This window comes from Bos javanicus, chromosome 2 (genome assembly GCF_032452875.1).
Source record: "Bos javanicus breed banteng chromosome 2, ARS-OSU_banteng_1.0, whole genome shotgun sequence".
Classification (NCBI taxonomy): domain Eukaryota; kingdom Metazoa; phylum Chordata; class Mammalia; order Artiodactyla; family Bovidae; genus Bos; species Bos javanicus.
The window spans coordinates 60917454-60937929 of NC_083869.1; the positions used below are offsets into that span (position 1 = coordinate 60917454).

At 41.3% G+C, this 20476-nt stretch overlaps 1 long non-coding RNA gene across 2 annotated transcripts in view; it reads right to left on the reverse strand.

Annotated features, from left to right (window-relative positions):
- Nucleotides 1-2045: 2045 nt before the first annotated feature.
- Nucleotides 2046-20476, reverse strand: part of LOC133260573 (uncharacterized) — a 306515-nt gene continuing 288084 nt past the window's right edge. The window contains exons 9-11 of one of the 2 annotated variants that reach the window (XR_009740868.1): nucleotides 11454-11552; nucleotides 11238-11324; nucleotides 2046-5904 (exon numbers count right to left, since the gene is read on the reverse strand). This is a non-coding gene — a long non-coding RNA (uncharacterized LOC133260573). Of the gene's footprint in view, nucleotides 5905-7709; nucleotides 11553-20476 lie in introns of those variants that run through there. The other variant, XR_009740872.1, reaches the window with a different exon arrangement.

Here is a 20476-nt window from a genome sequence, read left to right on the forward strand (position 1 = left end):
CAACCAGTATCAATTTGCACAGGAGGAAACCAAAGAAAAGAGAGGTCACATAGTTTGTTCTAGATCAGAGAGACAATGGGAAAGCAAAGGATGGACCCAAGTGTCAGATCCTCAGTGACTTCCTCTTTCTGCCGCGTCTCCCTGTGACCCTTTTGGGAGACCAGCCATCCATGGATGGAAGACACGGAGATGAAAGCCCATGAGCAAGCCTACATCTGTGCTCCCACACCCGCGGCTGTGATCTCCCCCCACCACATCCCACCATGTGGGGTCTTCACACTTTGGATCAGCCATAACTACTTATAGCCTCTGATTTTCAGGATTACTTACAGTTGTGTGTGTACAAGAGAGTCAGCTGAACCTGATCACGCAAGCAGGCCAGGGGAGGGAAACAGAGACCCAGCCCACAAGCCTCTGGCTGCTTATTGACTGCTTGCTCGGTACAAAGCTTCTCCAACTTCAGATAAACATCTCAAGTACACAAGTTTTCCAAACCAGATGATGTTTCTGGAGGGCTGTAGAACTGCCTTTCACGTGTCGTTTCCACATCATGCCACAATTCAGTAAGCTAGCTTATTTTAAAGTTTTTAAGAGCATACCTCCCAAATGTTAACCCTTTGCAGTCCATCAACATGTCACTTTGTGCTGCCAGGAAAACTCACTGCTGTGTGACCTGGACACAGTCTCAGGGATGAGGGGCTGAGTTCAAACCTCAGCTCCTGAACTTGGCAGCTGTGAGGGACTGGGCATTGTGCTTCGGTTTCCTCATATTTAAAAGGACAGTAAACCCAGAACCTACCTCATAGGCCTGATTAAATGAATGTGCATGTATGTGCATACTTTACACATACATATGTGTACAGGCATACGTCCATTTATTGTGCTTCACAGACACTGAATTTTTTACAAATTGAAGATTTATGGCAACCCTGTGTCAAGCAAATCTATTGACATCACTTTTCTAACATCATTGCTCACTTTGTTATTCTGTGTCACATTTCAGTAATTCTCACAATATTTCAAACTTCTTCATTATTATTACATCTGTCATGGGTGACCTGTGATAGATGATCTTCGGTGTTACTATTGCAAAAAGATTACAACTTGCTGAAGCCTTAGATGATGGTTAGCATTTTTTAACAATAAAGCGTTTTTTAATTAAGGTGTACACACGTTCTTTTTAGACACAATGCTATTGTACACTTAGACTACAGTACACTGTTAAACATAACATACATTGGGAAACCAAAACATTTGTGTGACTCGCTTAATTGAAATATTTGCTTTACTGTAGTGGTCTGGAACCAAACGCACAAAACCTCTGAGGTATGCCTACTACACATACACACATCCACAAACACATGCATATATACATATTGTGTATATACTATACCTATATACATGCGTATAACTATACTATGTATGTATACAGGTATATACTATACCTCTATACACATAGCTTTTGAACTGTGGTGTTGGAGAAGACTCTTGAGAGTCCCTTGGACTGCAAGGAGATCCAACCAGTCCGTTCTGAAGGAGATCAGCCCTGGGATTTCTTTGGAAGGAATGATGCTGAAGCTGAAACTCCAGTACTTTGGCCACCTCATGCGAAGAGTTGACTCATTGGAAAAGACTCTGATGCTGGGAGGGATTGGGGGCAGGAGGAGAAGGGGACGACAGAGGATGAGATGGCTGGATGGCATCACTGACTCGATGGACGTGAGTCTGAGTGAACTCTGGGAGTTGGTGATGGACAGGGAGGCCTGGTGTGCTACAATTCATGGGGTCGCAAAGAGACACGACTGAGCGACTGAACTGAACTGAACTGATACACATACATAATTATAACTATATGCATATATAACTATACATGCATTTATGTGTGTATATGTAGATATATACACACATATATAACTACTGCTAAGTCGCTTCAGTCGTGTCCAACTCTGTACGACCCCATAGATGGCAGCCCATCAGACTCTCCCATCCCTGGGATTCTCCAGGCAAGAACACTGGAGTGGGTTGCCATTTCCTTCTCCATATACATATATAACTACACCTGTATATAATTATATGTACATAATCTTATTGGATTGGCCAGAAAGATCACTGGAGATTTTCCATATGATGTTACAGAAAACCTGAACAAACTTTTTGGCCAACCCAGTACATACAGTATAAATATGGGTTGAATTGTTCCCAGATTCATACACTGAAGTCCTAACCCCCAGTACTTCAGAATCTTCAGAGACCTTGTTTAGAGACAGAATCTATACAGAAGTAATCATGTTAAAATGGAGTTTTGAAGGTTAGGCCCTAATGCAATATGACAAGTGTCCATATAAGAAAAGGACACTTGGACACAGGCATGTACAGAAGAAAGACAACATGAAGACACAGGGAGAAGATGGCCATCCACAAGCCATGGAGGGAGGCCTGGAACAGATTCCTCCAGAAAGCCCTCATAAAGAACCACTGTGGTCTTAGACTCAGCCTCCAACCTGGGAATAGATAACCATTTGTTGTTTAAACCATCGAAGGTGTGTGTGTGCGTGTGTGTGTGTGTGCATGTGTGTGTGTGTCTATAGAAAGAGAGGGAGGTCCCCCACTCAAAAAGTTACCCAGCACATATAAGGAGTAGTACTTAACTGCGACCTCCTAACAGTAATAAACATATTATTCATCAGAAAGTGAGTAGTTTTACCCTGCACTAAATCCAGACCTGTAGATACTAAATTGCATATGAGGAATTACAGGGTGACTGCAGTCCACATGCATGCTATAGCAATGCCAGGCTGGCCAGGCTCAGCTGTTCAATCTAGATTCAAGCATAACAGCTGCATCATAATGAGAAATAATGTGGAGTCTCTACAGCTTGTCCTCAGTCCTTAGCATTAATACTTTTCTCTGATTCTTCTAAGTCAAACATGAGCCAATGTCAACAATGATTTTACATTAAAACAAACATTCCCTACTTTCCTCTTTCCAGCATCCAAATGCATTTCATGGAAATGTATTCTGTTATATCAAGTCAAGCTACAAAAAAAAAAAAAAGAATGTTACATTATATAGCTAATTATCTGTGAATTTGTCTCAATATTGTGCAATCAAATCACAATGCAGATCTTTGGGACTGAGGCTGAGGTAAGGTTGCAACTACCATCCAAAACCCTGATAGCCTATCTTTGTGTTCACCAAAACAGGCTCATTTTCCTTCAAAGAGTATTTATTATAAGTAAATTATAAGTTGAACTCTTGATGGAATATAGATTTACACTAGTACAAAATTCTGATTCTTACCTGTGTCATGAATTAGAGAACTGCATTAGATTGCATGTGAAAAGAGGGGGATTCGTGATGGTTAATCTGATGTGTCAACTTGACTGGGCCACAAGGCACTCAGATATTTGGTGAAACATTCTTCTGGGTGTGTCCGTGACAGTGTTCCCAGATGAGGTTGGCATTTACATCAATAAGACCACCCTCCCCAATGTGAGAGAGCTTCACCCAATCCACGGGAGGCCTGCATAGAACAAAAAGGCTGAGCAATGGAGAATTCTCTCTCTGCCCGATGCTGAACTGGGAGGTGGGTCTTCTTCTGTCTTTGGGATTAGACTAGAATTTTCACCATCAGCTCTCCTGGTTGTCACACGTTCAAACTCAAACTGGAACTACACCATCGGCTCTCCTCAGACTCTAACTTGCTGTGACAGCAGAGCTTGGGACCTGTCAGCCTCCATAATCACGTGAGTCCATTCCTTACAAACATTTCTTGATACGAACAGAGACAGAGATAGATGAAGAGATTTCCTATTCTCTTTCTCTGGCGAACCCAGACTGCTAATACGGTGGCTGTTCTGTTACTGGTTATTATTCCCTATATCACACTCTTTAGGAGAAACTACTCTTTGAATTTCATTAAAATAAACTTTGCTCAAGGGTGTGGAGCAAAGGGAACACTTACACACTGCTGGTAAACATGTAAATTGGTACAGCCACAATGGAGAACAGTATGGAGGTTCCTTGAAAAACTAAAAATAGAAGTACCAAATGATCCTGTAATTCTACTCCTGAGCCTATACCTAAAGAAAACCATAACTCAAAAAGATACATGCACCCCAGTGTTCACTGCAGCACTGTTTACAATAGCCAAGACACGGAAGCAACCTGAATGTCCATAGACAGAGGAATGGATAAAGAAGATGTAGTATATACATACAGCCTTCCCAGGTGGCACAATAGAAAAGCATCTGCCTGCCAATGCAAGAGACACAAGAGACCCAGCTTCTATCCCTGGGTCAGGAAAATGCCCTGGTGAAGGAAATGGCAACCTGAGGCAGTATTCTTGCCTGGAAAATCCCATGGACAGAGGAGCCTGGCCAACTACAATCCATGGGGTCACAAAGAATTGAACATAACTGAGCACGCACGCACACACACACACACACAATACATATACACAATGGAATATTACTCGGTTATTTTAAAAAAAGGAACAAAATTTTGCCATTTTCAGAGACATGGATGGACCTAGAGACTGTCATATAGGATGGGTTAAGTCAGAAAGAGAAAAATAAATATCGTACAACATTGTACATGTGTTGAATCTAGAAAAATGGTACAGATGAACATATTGGCAAAACAGAAAAAAGACACAATGTAGAGAGCAAGCATAGATACCAAAGAGGGAAGAGGGTAGGTGGGATGAATTGGGAGACTGGGATTGACATATATACACTACTATGTACAAAATAGATAACTAATGAGAATCTTCTGTATAGCACAGGGATTTTTACTCAGTGCTCTGGGCTGACCTAAATGCAAAGGAAATCCAAAGAAAAAAGGATATATGTATACATGTAGCTGATTCACTTTGCTGTACAACAGACACTAACACAATATCATAAAGCAACTATACTCAAATTAAAAAATAAACAAACACTGCCTCCTGTAGACACCATTGCTATGTTCCTTCCTTTCTGGAGAATAAGAATGACGAAACTTGAGCCACCAAAACACAAGGTTTTGTTCAACCACAGGTACAGCACTAACCCTCACAGCGGGCCTCTTTGTCTCCCCTTCAGCTTACAGCCGGAGAAGGCAATGGAGTACTACTCCAGTACTACTGCCTGGAAAATCCCATGGACGGAGGAGCCTGGTAGGCTGCAGTCCATGAGGTCGCTAAGAGTCGGATACAACTGAGCAAGTTCACTTTCACTTTTCACTTTCATGCATTGGAGAAGGAAATGGCAACCCACTCCAGTGTTCTTGCCTGGAGAATCCCAGGGACAGAGGAGCCTGGTAGGAGGCCGTCTATCAGACATGACTGAAGCGACTTAGCAGCAGCAGCAGCTTACAGCTGCATCACAAAAATGGCTTACTAATCTTGTTGTAAACACCAAATTCTTTTCGGAAAAGGGTGAAGTGAAGTGAAGTTGCTCAGTAGTGTCCAACTCTTTGCGATCCCATGGACTATAGTCTACCAGGCTTCTCTGTCCATGGGATTTTTCAGGCAAGAGTACTGGAGTGGGTTGCCATTTCCTTCTCCAGGGAATCTGGAAAAGGGTACACATAGTCAATAAGTAATTCTGACTTATTGTAATAAGTAACTTATAAGTAATAGGTAACCAGTAGATCCAAATTTCATCTGCATCCACCTTTTTATAATAATGGTCAGGTACTTTCCACGAAAGAAATGACTGTGTCTGACTTTCCTTTTCCTACTCTTCTTTCTCTCTGAACATAATTCCTCCAAACTAGAACCGAATAACGTAAAAAAAAGTATGATTTGAAAAATGTCATATCACCTAACAGTTTCTGAAGCATCACCATGTTCTCTATAATTATTTTTAACTGTAGGCTCAACAGGCAGATATACTGGCTTATCTCCTCCTGCCCAGGTTTCTGAAAGACAAAACATAGCAATTACTGTTAAAGGAAAGAATTACAAAAATCATGCATCTTTAATGAAAGGCACAGGAATAGAAATACTATTATCTAGTTCTAGCTTGGCTGGTTCCCAGTTTGAGCCTCTCATGAGCCTGTCCTGCCAGTAACTCTGGCAGGGAGTAGAGAGAACTTTGCCCTCGGGGATCATGATCCCAGGGTCACCATCCTGGGGCTCCAGTCCTGCCCCTTCACTGAAGCAGCTGGATGAGATTGGGCAAGTCAGTTAGTTACTCTTTCCTTATCTCAGCCACCTGTAAAATCAGGGGGTCTGAAATGCCTTGTAATTAAGGCAGTTTAGCATAATGGTTGGGACATGGTACCTGGGCCAGCCCAAGTGACCTAGGATGAGTTATTTAACTCCTTGTTTCTGCTTCCTTATTTGTAAAATGGACACAATAACAGACTTTCCCCAAAGACTCTTTGTGAGATTTAACAAAATTTAATATGGTCAAATGCAGAGACTAGGACCTAGTCTAAAAGCCTTCTTAAATGACAGCTATTATGGTTATACTCAAAGTACCTCATCACTTTTAAATTACTCAACTAGATGACTCAACCCCCCCTAAAATTTTTAGTGTTCTAGGATTTCACCATTGGGATATAAAGTAGACATGGAAGGAAAATACTAAAACTGAAAAGTCACATTTTCCTCTCTTTATCAATACATTAACAGAAAGTTAAAAGTCTTAGAAATTTCCCAAGTTCAAATGCAGATAAAATATGCCATTGACATAAAAGGATCAATTTCACCATGGAGAAGCCTTAAAAGAGGTAAAGAGAAGAGGAAATGTTTTGTCTTTTAAGAGAAGGAAACAGCATTCGCTGAGCACCTGAACACCTGTGGGGTTTTCCACCACCTCATCTCATCAAACTCTCCAACATCACTACAGTGCAGTCAATACTGTGCCCATTTTACAGATGGGGGGCTGGGGCTCAAGGAGGCTGATCACAGTTCCAAAGGCATATGGCTCTCCAACGGCAGACTCAGATTCCTCCCAGGCCTGACTACAAGCCTATCTTTCTTCCACACCAGAAGGCTGGCTCCAGAACACAGGCATTCCTCACTCAGAGTGAGAGTGGTTAGGGAGAAATTGTTTTTTATAAGATAAATTATAATCGAATTGCACCAGAAACATTCACTTTTTAAAAGCCCCCTTATGTAAGTTTTGAAATGAAGCAAAAGACAAAAATCTTCTGCACAATACTATTCATGTGTGCGTGCTTAGTCCCTTCAGTCCTGTCTGATTCTTTGTGACCCTATGGGTTGTGGCCTGCCAGCCTCCTCTGTTCATGGAATTCTCCAGGCAGAAATACTATCACTTTCTAATTTCTTAATATTAGAAAAGGAAAGTAAGAACAGTTGTTGAATTAAGGATTGTGAAGGGGTAGATAATTGGAATGTAGTAGAGAAGAATTTGCCATCAGATGATGTGGGTTTCAGTCCTACTTTTGACAGTTACTAGCAGAATACAGTTACTCTCTCAGATTTGACAAAAGATAACTGCAGGGCCTCTCTCATAATTTATAAAGTTGGAGTAAAAGATGAGAAAGCCTCCAATCTCTGTGTGCCTAGTTCTAATTACTTGGTTTTGTCTTAACAAAAAGAGTACTTCTAAAATATCTTACAAGTTTGAACAGTCAGATACAATCTGAAATAACACCTCTGCAAATTCCTTCCAGGCTGTTTCTATCATCGAGAAAAACGGGATTCACTCCTGGCCACAGATTCAGGCCTCAATACTCCTTTTTTCTTTCTCATGTAAAAGGTCTTAGTTTATTCTCTCTTATGAAAAATCTGCACAATCACTACAGATGCAGTCACTGCAGAGTGTTTTCTCCTTCTGTTGTCCAATCTCCAGCTCACTGCTAGACGCTTCGTTTCTTTTTGCCAGCACCAACATTGGTTTAAATATCTACAAGCCTTGATGGCAGGTGTTTTTCCCCAAACCAGATGCTAAGGCCCGGGAGTCAGAAACCAGTTCCTTTGTTTTGGTTGGGTTTGGTTTGTTTGTTTGTTTTTGAATCTCCATGGGGAAACAGTGGAAACAGTGTCAGACTTTATTTTTGGGGGCTCCAAAATCACTGCAGATGGTGACTGCAGCCATGAAATTAAAAGACGCTTACTCCTTGGAAGGGAAGTTATGACCAACCTAGATAGCATATTCAAAAGCAGAGACATTACTTTGCCAACAAAGGTTCGTCTAGTCAAGGCTATGGTTTTTCCTGTGGTCATGTATGGATGTGAGAGTTGGACTGTGAAGAAGGCTGAGTGCCAAAGAATTGATGCTTTTGAACTGTGGTTTTGGAGAAGAGTCTTGAGAGTCCCTTGGACTGCAAGGAGATCCAACCAGTCCATTCTGAAGATCAGCCCTGGAATTTCTTTGGAAGGAATAATGCTGAAGCTGAAACTCCAGTACTTTGGCCACCTCATGCAAAGAGTTGACTCATTGGGAAAGACTCTGATGCTGGGAGAGATTGGGGGCAGGAGAAGGGGACAACAGAGGATGAGATGGCTGGATGGCATCACTGACTCGATGGACGTGATTCTGGGTGAGCTCCGGGAGTTGGTGATGGACAGGGAGGCCTGGCACACTGCGATTCATGGGGTTGCAGAGAGTCGGACACGACTGAGCGACTGAACTGAACTGAACTGATACCTGGCACATGTTGTACCAAGTTCATGTTCAATAAACAATTGTTGAATGAGTGAATGAATCTCTAAATTACACTTATCTGTGCCTTGGTACAGCAACAGGTACACAATTTATGGGGCCAAATGCAAAATGCAAATTACACCCCCTTGTTCAAAAAGCAGAAAAAACTGTGATATTAAGGATACTAAAATATAAAGCTTTTTTCCTTTGTTCTGTGGTCTCTCTCACTTGTCACAGTGTTGTTCTAAATAAAGAGAAATCTAAATTTAAATTATTAGTAAGAATGTTGTTCATCTTTGTACTGCATTGTGCTAGTTTTAAATGCAACTATAAGAGACTTTGGGGCTTCCCAAGTGACTTGATAGTAAAGAATCCGCCTGCTGATGCAGGAGATGCAGGTTCAGTCCTCCAATTGGGAAGATCCCCGGGAGAAGGAAATGGCAACCCATTTCAGAATTCTTGCCTGTAAAATCCCATGGACAGAGTAGCCTGACAGGCTACAGTCCATGGGGTTGCAAAGAGTCAGACATGACTGAGTGACTGAGAACAGAAGGTCCAGAAGAATAAGAGACTTCATAGGTCCCATGCTCATGAGGTTGGCCCAGCCCGAGTATAGTCCAGACAAATTAAGGAATAATTGACTAAATCCAGGTTTACTCTTGGAATGAGTTTACCCAGCAGTAGCAAGCAAAAGTCAAGGACTTCTACACATGGCAGGAAGAGGGTATCATGGAATAGCTTTCTTCAGCTTGTAATAACACCACCTCTCATTTCACTGATTGCAAACCAAATTTGTTCCCTTGGAGACGAAGTCTTCCAATGGCACATAAAATGTTTGAGTAAGTTTCTATCTTCTTTGGGAAAAAAAAAAAAAAAAACAGAGAAAATAAGTTATTGATATAAAAAATTATGGATGGAGAAAATTGCTGGATTTTATTTACTCATATTCCATTCTACCTTTGTGCCTGCAAAAGGCTGGCAAGATATTATATCATAATTATGGACTCCCATAGCAACTTGAGTATCAATGGATCCTATTGTTCTAACCTTTGCAAGCTTCCAGATTGCATCACACAGAAAAAGAGCAGGCACTAATTGCATTGCATATTTATACTTCCTTGTTCCCACCATTACCCACATGATTCCCTGTGGGTTCTAATTAGCTCAATCAGAGCTGGGATGGGAAAGGATAAAGTTTTAAGCAATTTCAAATAAATATGGGGTTTGCTACCATCACAAAATTTGGCAAAATGCTATCTTTAGCCAAATTCATTTTGTCTCCCATTTCCAAAGAAACTGGAGAGCTTTGTTGTTGTGCTTGCATTTCACCAAGGATAATAGCATCTTAAATAATATCAACCTCGCTGGTTTGCATTTTGGCATTTTCCTGGAATTGGAGAAAAAAAATCCATTGTGAATGTAATTTTTGTTGGGCTCTTAAGTGATAGCTGTGAAAATAACAACCAATAACTCTTCCACACTCCCTTTCTTCTCTTTGTTTTATAATCAGCATTGCCCAGAATTCTTACCTTTAAATCCTTTGCAAACTGTAATGAATGGTATTTAGGAAAAGGATTTCCTAAAGGATTATATTCTGGGGAAATAAGCTTAATTACTCCCAGTATCAATCAATGATTTTAAGTTTTGAGAAATCACTTTTTTTTTAAAGTGAAAGCACCTAAAACTTTTTTTAACATAAACAAGAACAGGTCCCTCCTTTTTCCCATCATATGGCGTCATTATTAATTCATCTGGAATCTCAATTATAATCAGAAAGATGGCTCCTGCAGCTTCACTTACAATCAGCTCAATGCCAAAACGGCCTCGTGCAATCACCCTCCTCACATCTACAGATGACTCCTAATGAAAATTATTCAAAGGCAACGAATATGCTGAGACCCAGTTTGTAGTGTCTAATGGCTGGAGCTTGGAGGTTCACACCAGCCATCTTAACCTTAACCTCCGGTCTCCATCGTGGCAGAGCACAGGCCAAGCCTGGCTGCCTTAGGACTGAATGCAGCCCACAGAACCATCTCTGGAAAGTTTTCCCCACTTTCCTCCTCTCACCCCAGTATATAATACTTTATTAGTGGTTACCACTTTTAAAAATTTTTTATTGATTATTTTTTTAAATTTATGACTGCACTGGGTCTTCACTGCTGTGCACAGGCATTCTGTAGTTGAGGTGAGCAGGGGCTACTCTTTGTTGTGGTACAAGGGTGTCTCACTGCCGTGTCTTCTCTTGTTGCAGAGCACAGGCTCTAAAATGCATGGGCTTCAGTAGCCGCAGCCACAGGCTCAGTGGTTGTGGCTCACGGGCTTAGTCGCCCTGGGACATGTGGCATCTTCCCAGACCACGGATCAAACCTGTGTCCCTTGCATGAGTAGGCAGATTGTTAACCACTGGACCACCAGGGAAGTCCAGTGGCTAACATTTAAATACTAGATGTATTTATATAAAATTCCAGGGTATCAGTTTCTTTTTGACAGTGCATATGCTCTAGAAACAGTAGGCCCACATTCTGACATGACACAGACTGGGAGGCACCGAGTCAAGGTGGCCAACTTTCTGCAGGACAAAGACTCTGTGTTCTGTCCTTCCCACTCACCAAACCAGTTTGTTCTTTCATTTACCTCACTCCTACAGACATATAAGTCTGATCCCCTGAATCCAAAACTCAGGGTTCTCCACCCGGATCTTTTCTTCAAATGGTGGTTGGCCTTTTCAAAAGCGTCAGCCCATAAGGAAAGAAAAGGAGAAAGCAGAAGGTTCTATTTCTATAAACTTATATAGAGGAAGGATCGGGCACCATCATTCCCTCACTCAACTCACCTTTACTGAGCACCCACCTTGTGCCTGGTAGAGTCTGAGGAGATGGAGATGCAGTGGCAACAGGATAAGCCCCTTGCCCTCACCAAGCTCCCTTTATCTTGTAAGACAGGCCCTAACTAGAAAAACAAATATGCATCATGTTAGATAAATAGTGAATGCTTAGAGACTAAACATACAAATAGATTACAGCAGAATATATATATATAAATAGAATTCTGACCCACAATTTGCAGCAAGCTGCCCAAGAAACCAACCGAGGAAGCCAGCCTGCTATAATCAGACTTGCCGGAGGTCAGAACACTATCTCCAATGATAGTTTAGGAAGCCAGACAATAAACCCTTGTGACAATTGGCCCCAAGTGGACAGGGCTTGATTAATTACTGGAAGCTTCCCTTTTTCCCCTGCTTCCAACCAGAGAAGGCTAAGTATGCACCCCTAACCACTGACATAGGAGGCCCCTTCTAGTTAGCCTACCTAAAGCCTCCCCAGTACAACAGTTTCCAGTGAGGGCATAACCCAGGGAAAGCCTTCCCCTTTTCCATGTAAAGCCTTCCCACTCCTCTGCCTGCCTTTGAGTCTATGTCAAATGCAAGGGATGCTGGCTGACTCTCATGCTGGAGCAAATTCTGAATAAGTAGTCTTTGCTTATTCTCCTTTGTATGGGCTTCATTTATTTCCACAGGGCTTTGAAGCAAAAGAGAGTTAAAGGGATGGACTGATGAGCAGATGGTGAGGTTGGGAGAGAGGTGACATTGGGGATGAGAAGAGAGGAGAAGGGATGGAGGGAGCCATGTGACTTTGATGGAGAAGCATCCTGAGGAGAGGGAACAACAAGCGAACAAGCTCGTGTGTTCTAGAATCAGTGAGGAGCAGAAAGGCAGGGGAGAGAGGAAAGGTAAGGAGATGCCAGGGTACATGGGGGCCTGTCGGCCTCAGGAGAGACTCTGGATTTCCTCCTGGGTGGGAGAGAAAGGCACTGTCGGGTTCTAAGTAGGATGGTCACATGTCCAGCCTGCTGTGTAGAGAATAAGGGGGCAAGTGGAGGTGGCAGAGAGGTTACGGCCCATTGCAGAGATCCATGTGCAAGGTCATGGCCACGAGGACCAGCGAGGAGCAGTGGGAGTGGCTAGATGCAGCCAGATTCAGGATACTAACACCACTGAGGTGTTGAAGGTGAGGTGATAAGTACCCCCTTCTTCCTATTTTCCAGCCCACTTTAGTACCCTTCCTGTATCTACCCCCTGATATCCCAGCACCATCCTTTGCAAAGTCACTTGTTCAGCAGAACAACTAGAGATAGACAGATGAAGCCAAGAGTGGATGAGGCCAAGCATGTGGCCTGGGAGCTTACAAGGAGGGAGCAGGAGTGGTAATAGCCAAGCCAGGGTGCTCTTTGTGTGGAAAATCCTCAGGTTCCTTATTTAAAAGTTTCTACCCAAGTCAGGAGGCCCACCCACCCCCCCAACCTCTGAGACTGCCTTCCTTCAGAGGGTCTGACCCAAAGCTTTTCTCTATTTCTCAATCTGCTTTACTCCCCTTTCCTGGAGTTGCCAGGACCTTGCGGTGAACACTGTTGATGCCCACATCCCACTCCCCTCACCATGTCTATCTGTGCAAGCCAGCTTGACATCCAGCCATCTTTCCAGACTACAGGGGTCTGCGAATGTGACTGCCTCCTCTACTCCCCAGGCTTGCCTCCCCACCACCCCACCCCACACAGCAGTCCTGGACAATGCCCGGTAGGTGGGAGATGAAACACTCCAGCTTTCTCTCCCCTTGACCAGGGTTGTTTTGAAGTGTGTGTTTGCACCATTTTTCAAAGTGACCCACTGTGGTAACCAGCTGGATAGCACTCTTTCTATCTCTCCTCACCCCCACCTAATATCACCTTGCCCAATCAACAACTTGCCCTTGAATTCTTGGCTCAAGGTCAGATTCTGGGGGACCCAAATTCAGACTACCTGCTTTGATCTGATGTTCATGTGTTGAAAATCTAACTTTCAAAGTGATAGTATTAAGAAGTGGAGCCTTTGGGAAGTGATTAGGTCATGAGGGTAAAGCCTCAAAAATGGGCTTTAGCATCCTTAAAAAAGAGGCCCCCACTGGGCTCCCTAGCCCCTTCCACCACACAAAGATAAAATGAGAAGTCCCCAGTCTACAAGCTGGATGAGACTCATCACCAGAACCTGACCTTGCTGGCACTCTTATCTTGAACTTCCAGCCTCTAGAACTGTGAGTCATAAATTCTGAGTCTTGATAAGCCACTATCTATGGTACTTTGTTATAGCAGCCAGAATGAACCAACACAATAACTATGACAGACTTTTTTTTTTCAATTCCTAGATAGTATCCACGTATTACAAAGCAAAAACAAACGAATCACCTCCAAGTCATGGTTTATAAATACCATTGCCTTCTAAAACTAGCCATGCTCCTTTGAAGAAAGGCTGATTCTAGAGCTGTGGCAGGGAAAATACAAGACAATCATGAAACATCCTCCATGCCCCCAAAAGTGAGCAAGTGCTCAAAGAATGATGTTGCTGCTGCTGCTACTGCTAAGTCGCTTCAGTCATGTCCAACTCTGTGCAACCCCAGAGACGGCAGCCCACCAGGCTCCTCCATCCCTGGGATTTTCCAGGCAAGAACACTGCAGTGGGTTGCCATTTCCTTCTCCAATGCATGAAAATGAAAAGTGAAAGTGAAGTCGCTCAGTCGTGTCCGACTCTTCGTGACCCCATGGATGGCAGCCTACCAGGCTTCTCTGTCCATGGGATTTTCCAGGCAAGAGTACTGGAGTGGGTTGCCATTGCCTTCTCCACAAAGAATGATGAGACCATGATAAAAGAGCACAGGAGGCAAATTGAAGGAGTTCCTACTGGCTAAATTTGGGGCAACCTTAATATCAAAATAAGTAAAAATATTGATGTATTATAACCCACTGAATAAAATCAGAATCCATGAGTCTATCCAGATAATAAAGAAATTAAAGAAATAAACATGAAAAAGGAAAGGCTCTTCTTTTTAACACAATGTCAACTAGTAAGTAAACAATTACTAAAACCATCATGGCAAGAACTGAGGCAAAAACAAATCACCAATGATGGTAAATCTAGAACGTTTGATGAGAAATGGGATATGTATATGGGCACAAAGTATCTCCCCACAAATTATTTATTAATTACAAAGGGGAAAATAGTATCTATACAATAGAGAAAGTGGAGCAAAATAAAGACTATTTCTTAGACATGCCCAAAGATTTTCACTTGTTCTTTAGTCAGCAAGGTACAGGGAATAAGATCAGGAATCCAGTGACTGTATCACATACATCCTTGTTATATAAGCTATGCTTACATCAATGCCCTAGTTACCTGGACACAGGGTTAGGGTCCTCCTTACCTACATCATTTACTCTTTTCATTAAGCCTAGGGTTTTTTTAGAGAACCATGCCACATCCAGATGAGCCCCACTGAATCACTTCCTTCAGACCACACATCACTGCCCCACAAAATCAGCAAGTGTTTGCTACCAGTTCATCTAGGCTATCTGAAGCCATAAGAATTATTCCTTCAAGTATTACCCAGAGTTAATTCTATATATTTCAATGCCATTCACAGGCCATGATTAACATCCAAGATGCAGAGGCAAAATCACTTGCCTTATAAAAGTTCTATGAGTAGTACAAAGGACAACTTTGTAGTATAATTAGCGTATACCTTGGACCATAATCTGGAGACTGCCTACACATTCTTCTCTGCATTTTTATCATTCACTTTTAAATGGCACTGACCTAGCAACTTCTCAAACAGCCTCTCTCTACTTCTCAGGAAATACAGAGAAGGCTTAACTTTTATGTTCAACCTCCAAACAGTCTATACATTCACACATATTATCACACAAACCCCTTTTCCCATGCTTTCATTCAACACTGTCACTCAACCCCTAAGGAATGATCAATTCAAGCTATCACACACTGATGTTACCCAAGAGTGAACTGTTCTGTTTCAGTCCAGAGATGGATTTGTGCCACTATTTGGATGTTTATTACATTTTGTCCTATTATTTTCTAAAAATGAATAAAAAACAGAAAAAGGAAAGTGCTGATACAAGTGATAAGTACATGTTAAATAATACAACTGAGACAAAGCCAAAAATCATTAAGCAGCTGGAAGACAAAGAATCTTCTGCCTTAATCTGATTCTCATTGGACTTAGGCAGGTCAGTTGTATATTCAATTAATTCAGAAGGAAAAGAACACAATTAAAGAACATGTACCAAATGTTAGCAATAAATCATAATTATGTTTTTTAAAATGGAGGTATAATTAGGGATCTTATCACCTTTTTAGCTCTCTGGGAATGGAACCCCTTCCTCCTTTATACCAAATAAGTCTATTATCTGGCTTTCCCACATGCATTTCTTGTACAGATTTTCAAGAATGTATTATATTTTTTAAATTTTATTTTATTTTTAAACTGTACAATATTGTATTAGTTTTGCCAAACATCAAAATGAATCCGCCACAGGTATACCCGTGCTCCCCATCCTGAACCCTCCTGCCTCCTCCCTTCCCATACCCTCCCTCTGGGTCGTCCCCGTGCACCAGCCCCAAGCATCCAGTATCGTGCATCGAACCTGGACTGGCGACTCGTTTCATACATGATATTAGACATGTTTCAATGCCATTCTCCCAAATCTCCCCACCCTCTCCCTCTCCCTCTCCCACAGAGTCCATAAGACTGATCTATACATCAGTGTCTCTTGTGAAAGGAGAGAACTGCCTGTATACTTAGGATCAAAACAAAGAGGCAGAAATATTAAAGGGTAAACTGATATCAACCTAATACCAGTATCCAAAAGGAATTTAATTGTACTTAAAAGTGAATAAAGCTGAACTGAGAACACCAAATCATGAGCTTCTCCCCAGGACAGAGACCAACTGAACAAAAATACAATGACAAATACCTTTAAGACAAACCTCCATAAATATGAAACAACCCACACACAAGGGCCTTTATGACTGATGCAAACTGGAAACCCAAATGTCTCTCAGTAGGGGGCTGGTGAATAGCTTATAATACACAACAGAAAGCCACATAGCAAAGTCAAGATCTCCATGAATTAATATGGAATGACTTCAAGAAAATACTACTTAGTAAAAAAAATATAAAAGTACAAACTACTATACAGTTTGACATCTTTTATATGAGAAAGAGGATAACTTCCTTACTTTTCAAAGAAACATTAAAAAAAAGCTAAAATCTATAGAGGGTAGTAACAATGTATGGAGAAAAAAAGAGATAGAAACTTCCCTAAATATATTTTTACATATAATCTTGATTTTTGAAAATGTATAAATAACCTACATATTTAAACATTAAATAAAAAGAAGTCATAAAATCATACACAGAAACAAAATGAATTCAACTGCCTATAAAATTGGTAGCCACACAGAGAAAAGCATATTCAAAATTGCTTTAAATACAAAACTATGACTGGACCTCCTAGGGTGTATATTCTGAAGGCAAAGAACAAAAGCAATGTTAAACTTGGTGGGTTTACTATGCACTTAATATTAGAATTACAATTTTTAAATTATTTAATGATTACTGACTTTTAGGGGAGCACAGATGAGAATTTTATACCCAGCCAAGGTATCACTCACATATAAAATATACTATCACATATTCTTCTGTGGGAAAAGAAGCCACTTAACAATATGCTTCAGGAACCAAGGAAAGAATCACATTTAAGAGATCAAAAATGTGTCAGTTGTATAAAATGATTTACCAGTCTTACCTTACTCAGTCTGGACCTCAAATAAGAACATCTGTTGGATTTTTATGTTACAAGATGTATTCCACATCCCAGGATATAGATGACCCTTCATTGCTAACCTTGGCTGCTTTCTCTATCTTAACCGGTGTCAGAAAGTGTGTTCATTGAGTTCTGTTCTTTACTCCAGAGTTCAAATAAAAGCTTTTGCCATATTTTCTTACCACTTAAAATAACCTATACTATTCTATTTCAGGATTTTCTCCAAGAATCACATGGACCACATGTGATTAACTTATCTAACTCAATGAAATTATGAGCCATGCCATGCAGGGCCACCCCATATGGACAGGTAAATATTGAGAGTTCTGACAAAACATGGTTCACTGGAGAAGGGAATGGCAAACCACTTCAGTATTCTTGCCTTGAGAACCCCATGAACAGTTTGAAAAAAAAAAAAAGATATGACAGTGAAAGATGCATTCCCCAGGTCAGTAGGTGCCCAATATGCTGTTGGAGAGGAGTGGAGAAGTAACTCCAGAAAGAATGAAGAGACAGAGCCAAAGCGAAAACAGCTCCCAGCTGTGGATGTGAATGATGATGGAAGTAAAGTCCAATGCTGTAAAGAACAATGTTGCATAGGAATCTGGAATGTTAGGTCCATGAATCAAGGCAAATTGGAAGTGGTCAAACAGGAGACGACAAGAGTGAACAAGGACATTTTAGGAATCAGTGAACTAAAATGGACTGGAATGGGCAAATTTAATTCAGATGACCAGTATATTTACTACTGTGGGCAAGAATCCCTTAGAAGAAATGGAGTCGCCCTCATAGTCAAAAAAAGAGTCCGAAATGCAGTACTTGGGTGAAATCTCAAAAACAACAGAATGATCTCTGTTTGTTTCCAAGGCAAACCATTCAATATCAGGGTAATCCAAGTCTATACCCGAACCACTTATGCCAAAGAAGCTGAAGTTGAACGATTCTATGAAGACCTACAAGACCTTCTAGAACTAACACCCCAAAAAAAGATGCTCTTTACATCATAGGGGACTGGAATGTAAAAGTAGGAAATCAAGAAATACCTGGAGTAACAGGCAAATTTGGCCTTGGACTACAAAATGAAGCAGGGAAAAAGCTAACAGAGTTTTGTCAAGAGAATGCGCTGGTCATAGCAAACACCCTCCTCCCACAACACAAGAGACGATTCTACACGTGGACATCACCAGATGGCCAATACTGAAATCAGAGTGATTACATTCTTTGCAGCCAAGATGGAGAAGCTCTTTATTTTCAGCAAAAACAAGACTGGGAGCTGACTGTGGCTCAAATAATGAACTCTTTATTGCCAAATTCACACTTAAGTTGAAGAAAGTAGGGAAAACCACTAGACCATTCAGGTATGACCTAAAACAAAGTCCTTATGATTATACAGTGGAAATGACAAATAGATTCAAGGGATTAGATCTGAAAGAGAGAGTGCCTGAAGAACTATGGAAGAAGGTTTATAACACTGAACAGGAGGCAATGATCAAAACCATCCCCAAGAAAAAGAAATACAAAAAGGCAAAATGGTTGCCTGAGGAGGCCTTACAAAGAGCTGAGAAAAGAAGAGAGGTTAAAGGCAAAGGAGAAAAGGAAAGATATACTCACCTGAATGCAGAGTTCCAAAGAATAGCAAGGAGAGATAAGAAAGCCTTCCTCAGTGATCAATGCAATGAAAAAGAGGAAAACAATAGAATGGGAAAGACTTGAGATCTCTTCAAGAAAATTAGAGATACCAAGGGAAGATTTCATGCAAAGATGGGCACAAAAAAGGACAGAAATGGTATGGACCTAACAGAAGCAGAAGATATTAAGAAGAGGTGGCAAGAATACACAGAAGAACTATACAAAAATGATCTTCATAACCCAGATAACCACGATGGTGTGATCACTCACCTAGAGCCAGACATCCTGGAATGTGAAGTCAAGTGGGCCTTAGGAAGCATCACTATGAACAAAGCTAGTGGAAGTGATGGAATTCCAGTTGAGCTGTTTCAAATTCTAAAAGATGATGCTGTGAAAGTGCTGCACTCAGTATGCCAACAAATGTGGAAAACTCAGCAGTGACCATAAGCCTGGAAAAGGTCAGTTTTCATCCCAATCCCAAAGAAGAGCAATGCCAAAGAATGTTCAAGCTACTGCATAATTGCACTCATCTCACTCACTAGCAAAAAAATGCTCAAAATTCTCCAAGCTAGGCTTCAACAGTACATAAACCATGATGTTCAAGCTGGATTTAGAAAAGGCTGAGGAACCAGATCAAATTGCCAATATTCACTGGATCATTGAAAAAGCAAGGGAGTCCCAGAAAAACTTCTACTTCTGCTTTATTGACTTCAAAGCCTTTGACTGTGTGGATCACAACAAACTGGAAAATTCTTCAAGAGATGGGAATACCAGATCACCTTTCCTGCCTCCTGAGAAATCTGTATGCAGGTCAAGAAGCAACAGTTAGAACCAGACATGGAACAACAGACTGGTTCCAAATCAGGAAAGGAGTGTGTCAAGGCTATATATTGTCACCTGGCTTATTTAACTTATATCCAGAGTACATCATGAGAAATGCCAGGCTGGATGAAGCACAAGCTGGAATCAAGATTGTCAGAAGAAATGTCAATAACCTCAGATATGCAGATACCACCACCCTTATGCAGACAGTGAAGAAGAACTGAAGAGCCTCTTGATGAAAGTGAAAGAGGAGAGTGAAAAAGTTGGCTTAAAGCTCATTGTTCAGAAAACTAAGATTATGGCATCCAGTCCCATCACTTCATGGGAATTAGATAGGGAAACAATGGAAACAGTGACAGACTTTATTTTCTTGGCTCCAAAATCACTGCAGATGGTGACTGTAGCCATGAAATTAAAGATGCTTGCTCCTTGGATGAAAAACTGACCAACCTAGACAGCATATTAAACAGCAGAGACATTACTTTGCCAACAAAGGTCCATTCAGTCACAGATATGGTTTTTCCAGTATTCATGTATGGATGTGAGAGCTGGACTATAAAGAAAGTTGAATGCTGAAGAATTGATGCTTTTGAACTGTGGTGTTGGAGAAGACTCTTGAGGTCCCTTGGACTGCAAGGAGATCAAACCAGTCAATCCTAAAGGAAATCAGTCCTGAATATTCATTGGAAGGACTGATGTTGAAGCTGAAACTCCAATACTTTGGCCACCTGCTGTGAAGAACTGACTCTTTTGAAAAGACCCTGATGCTGGGA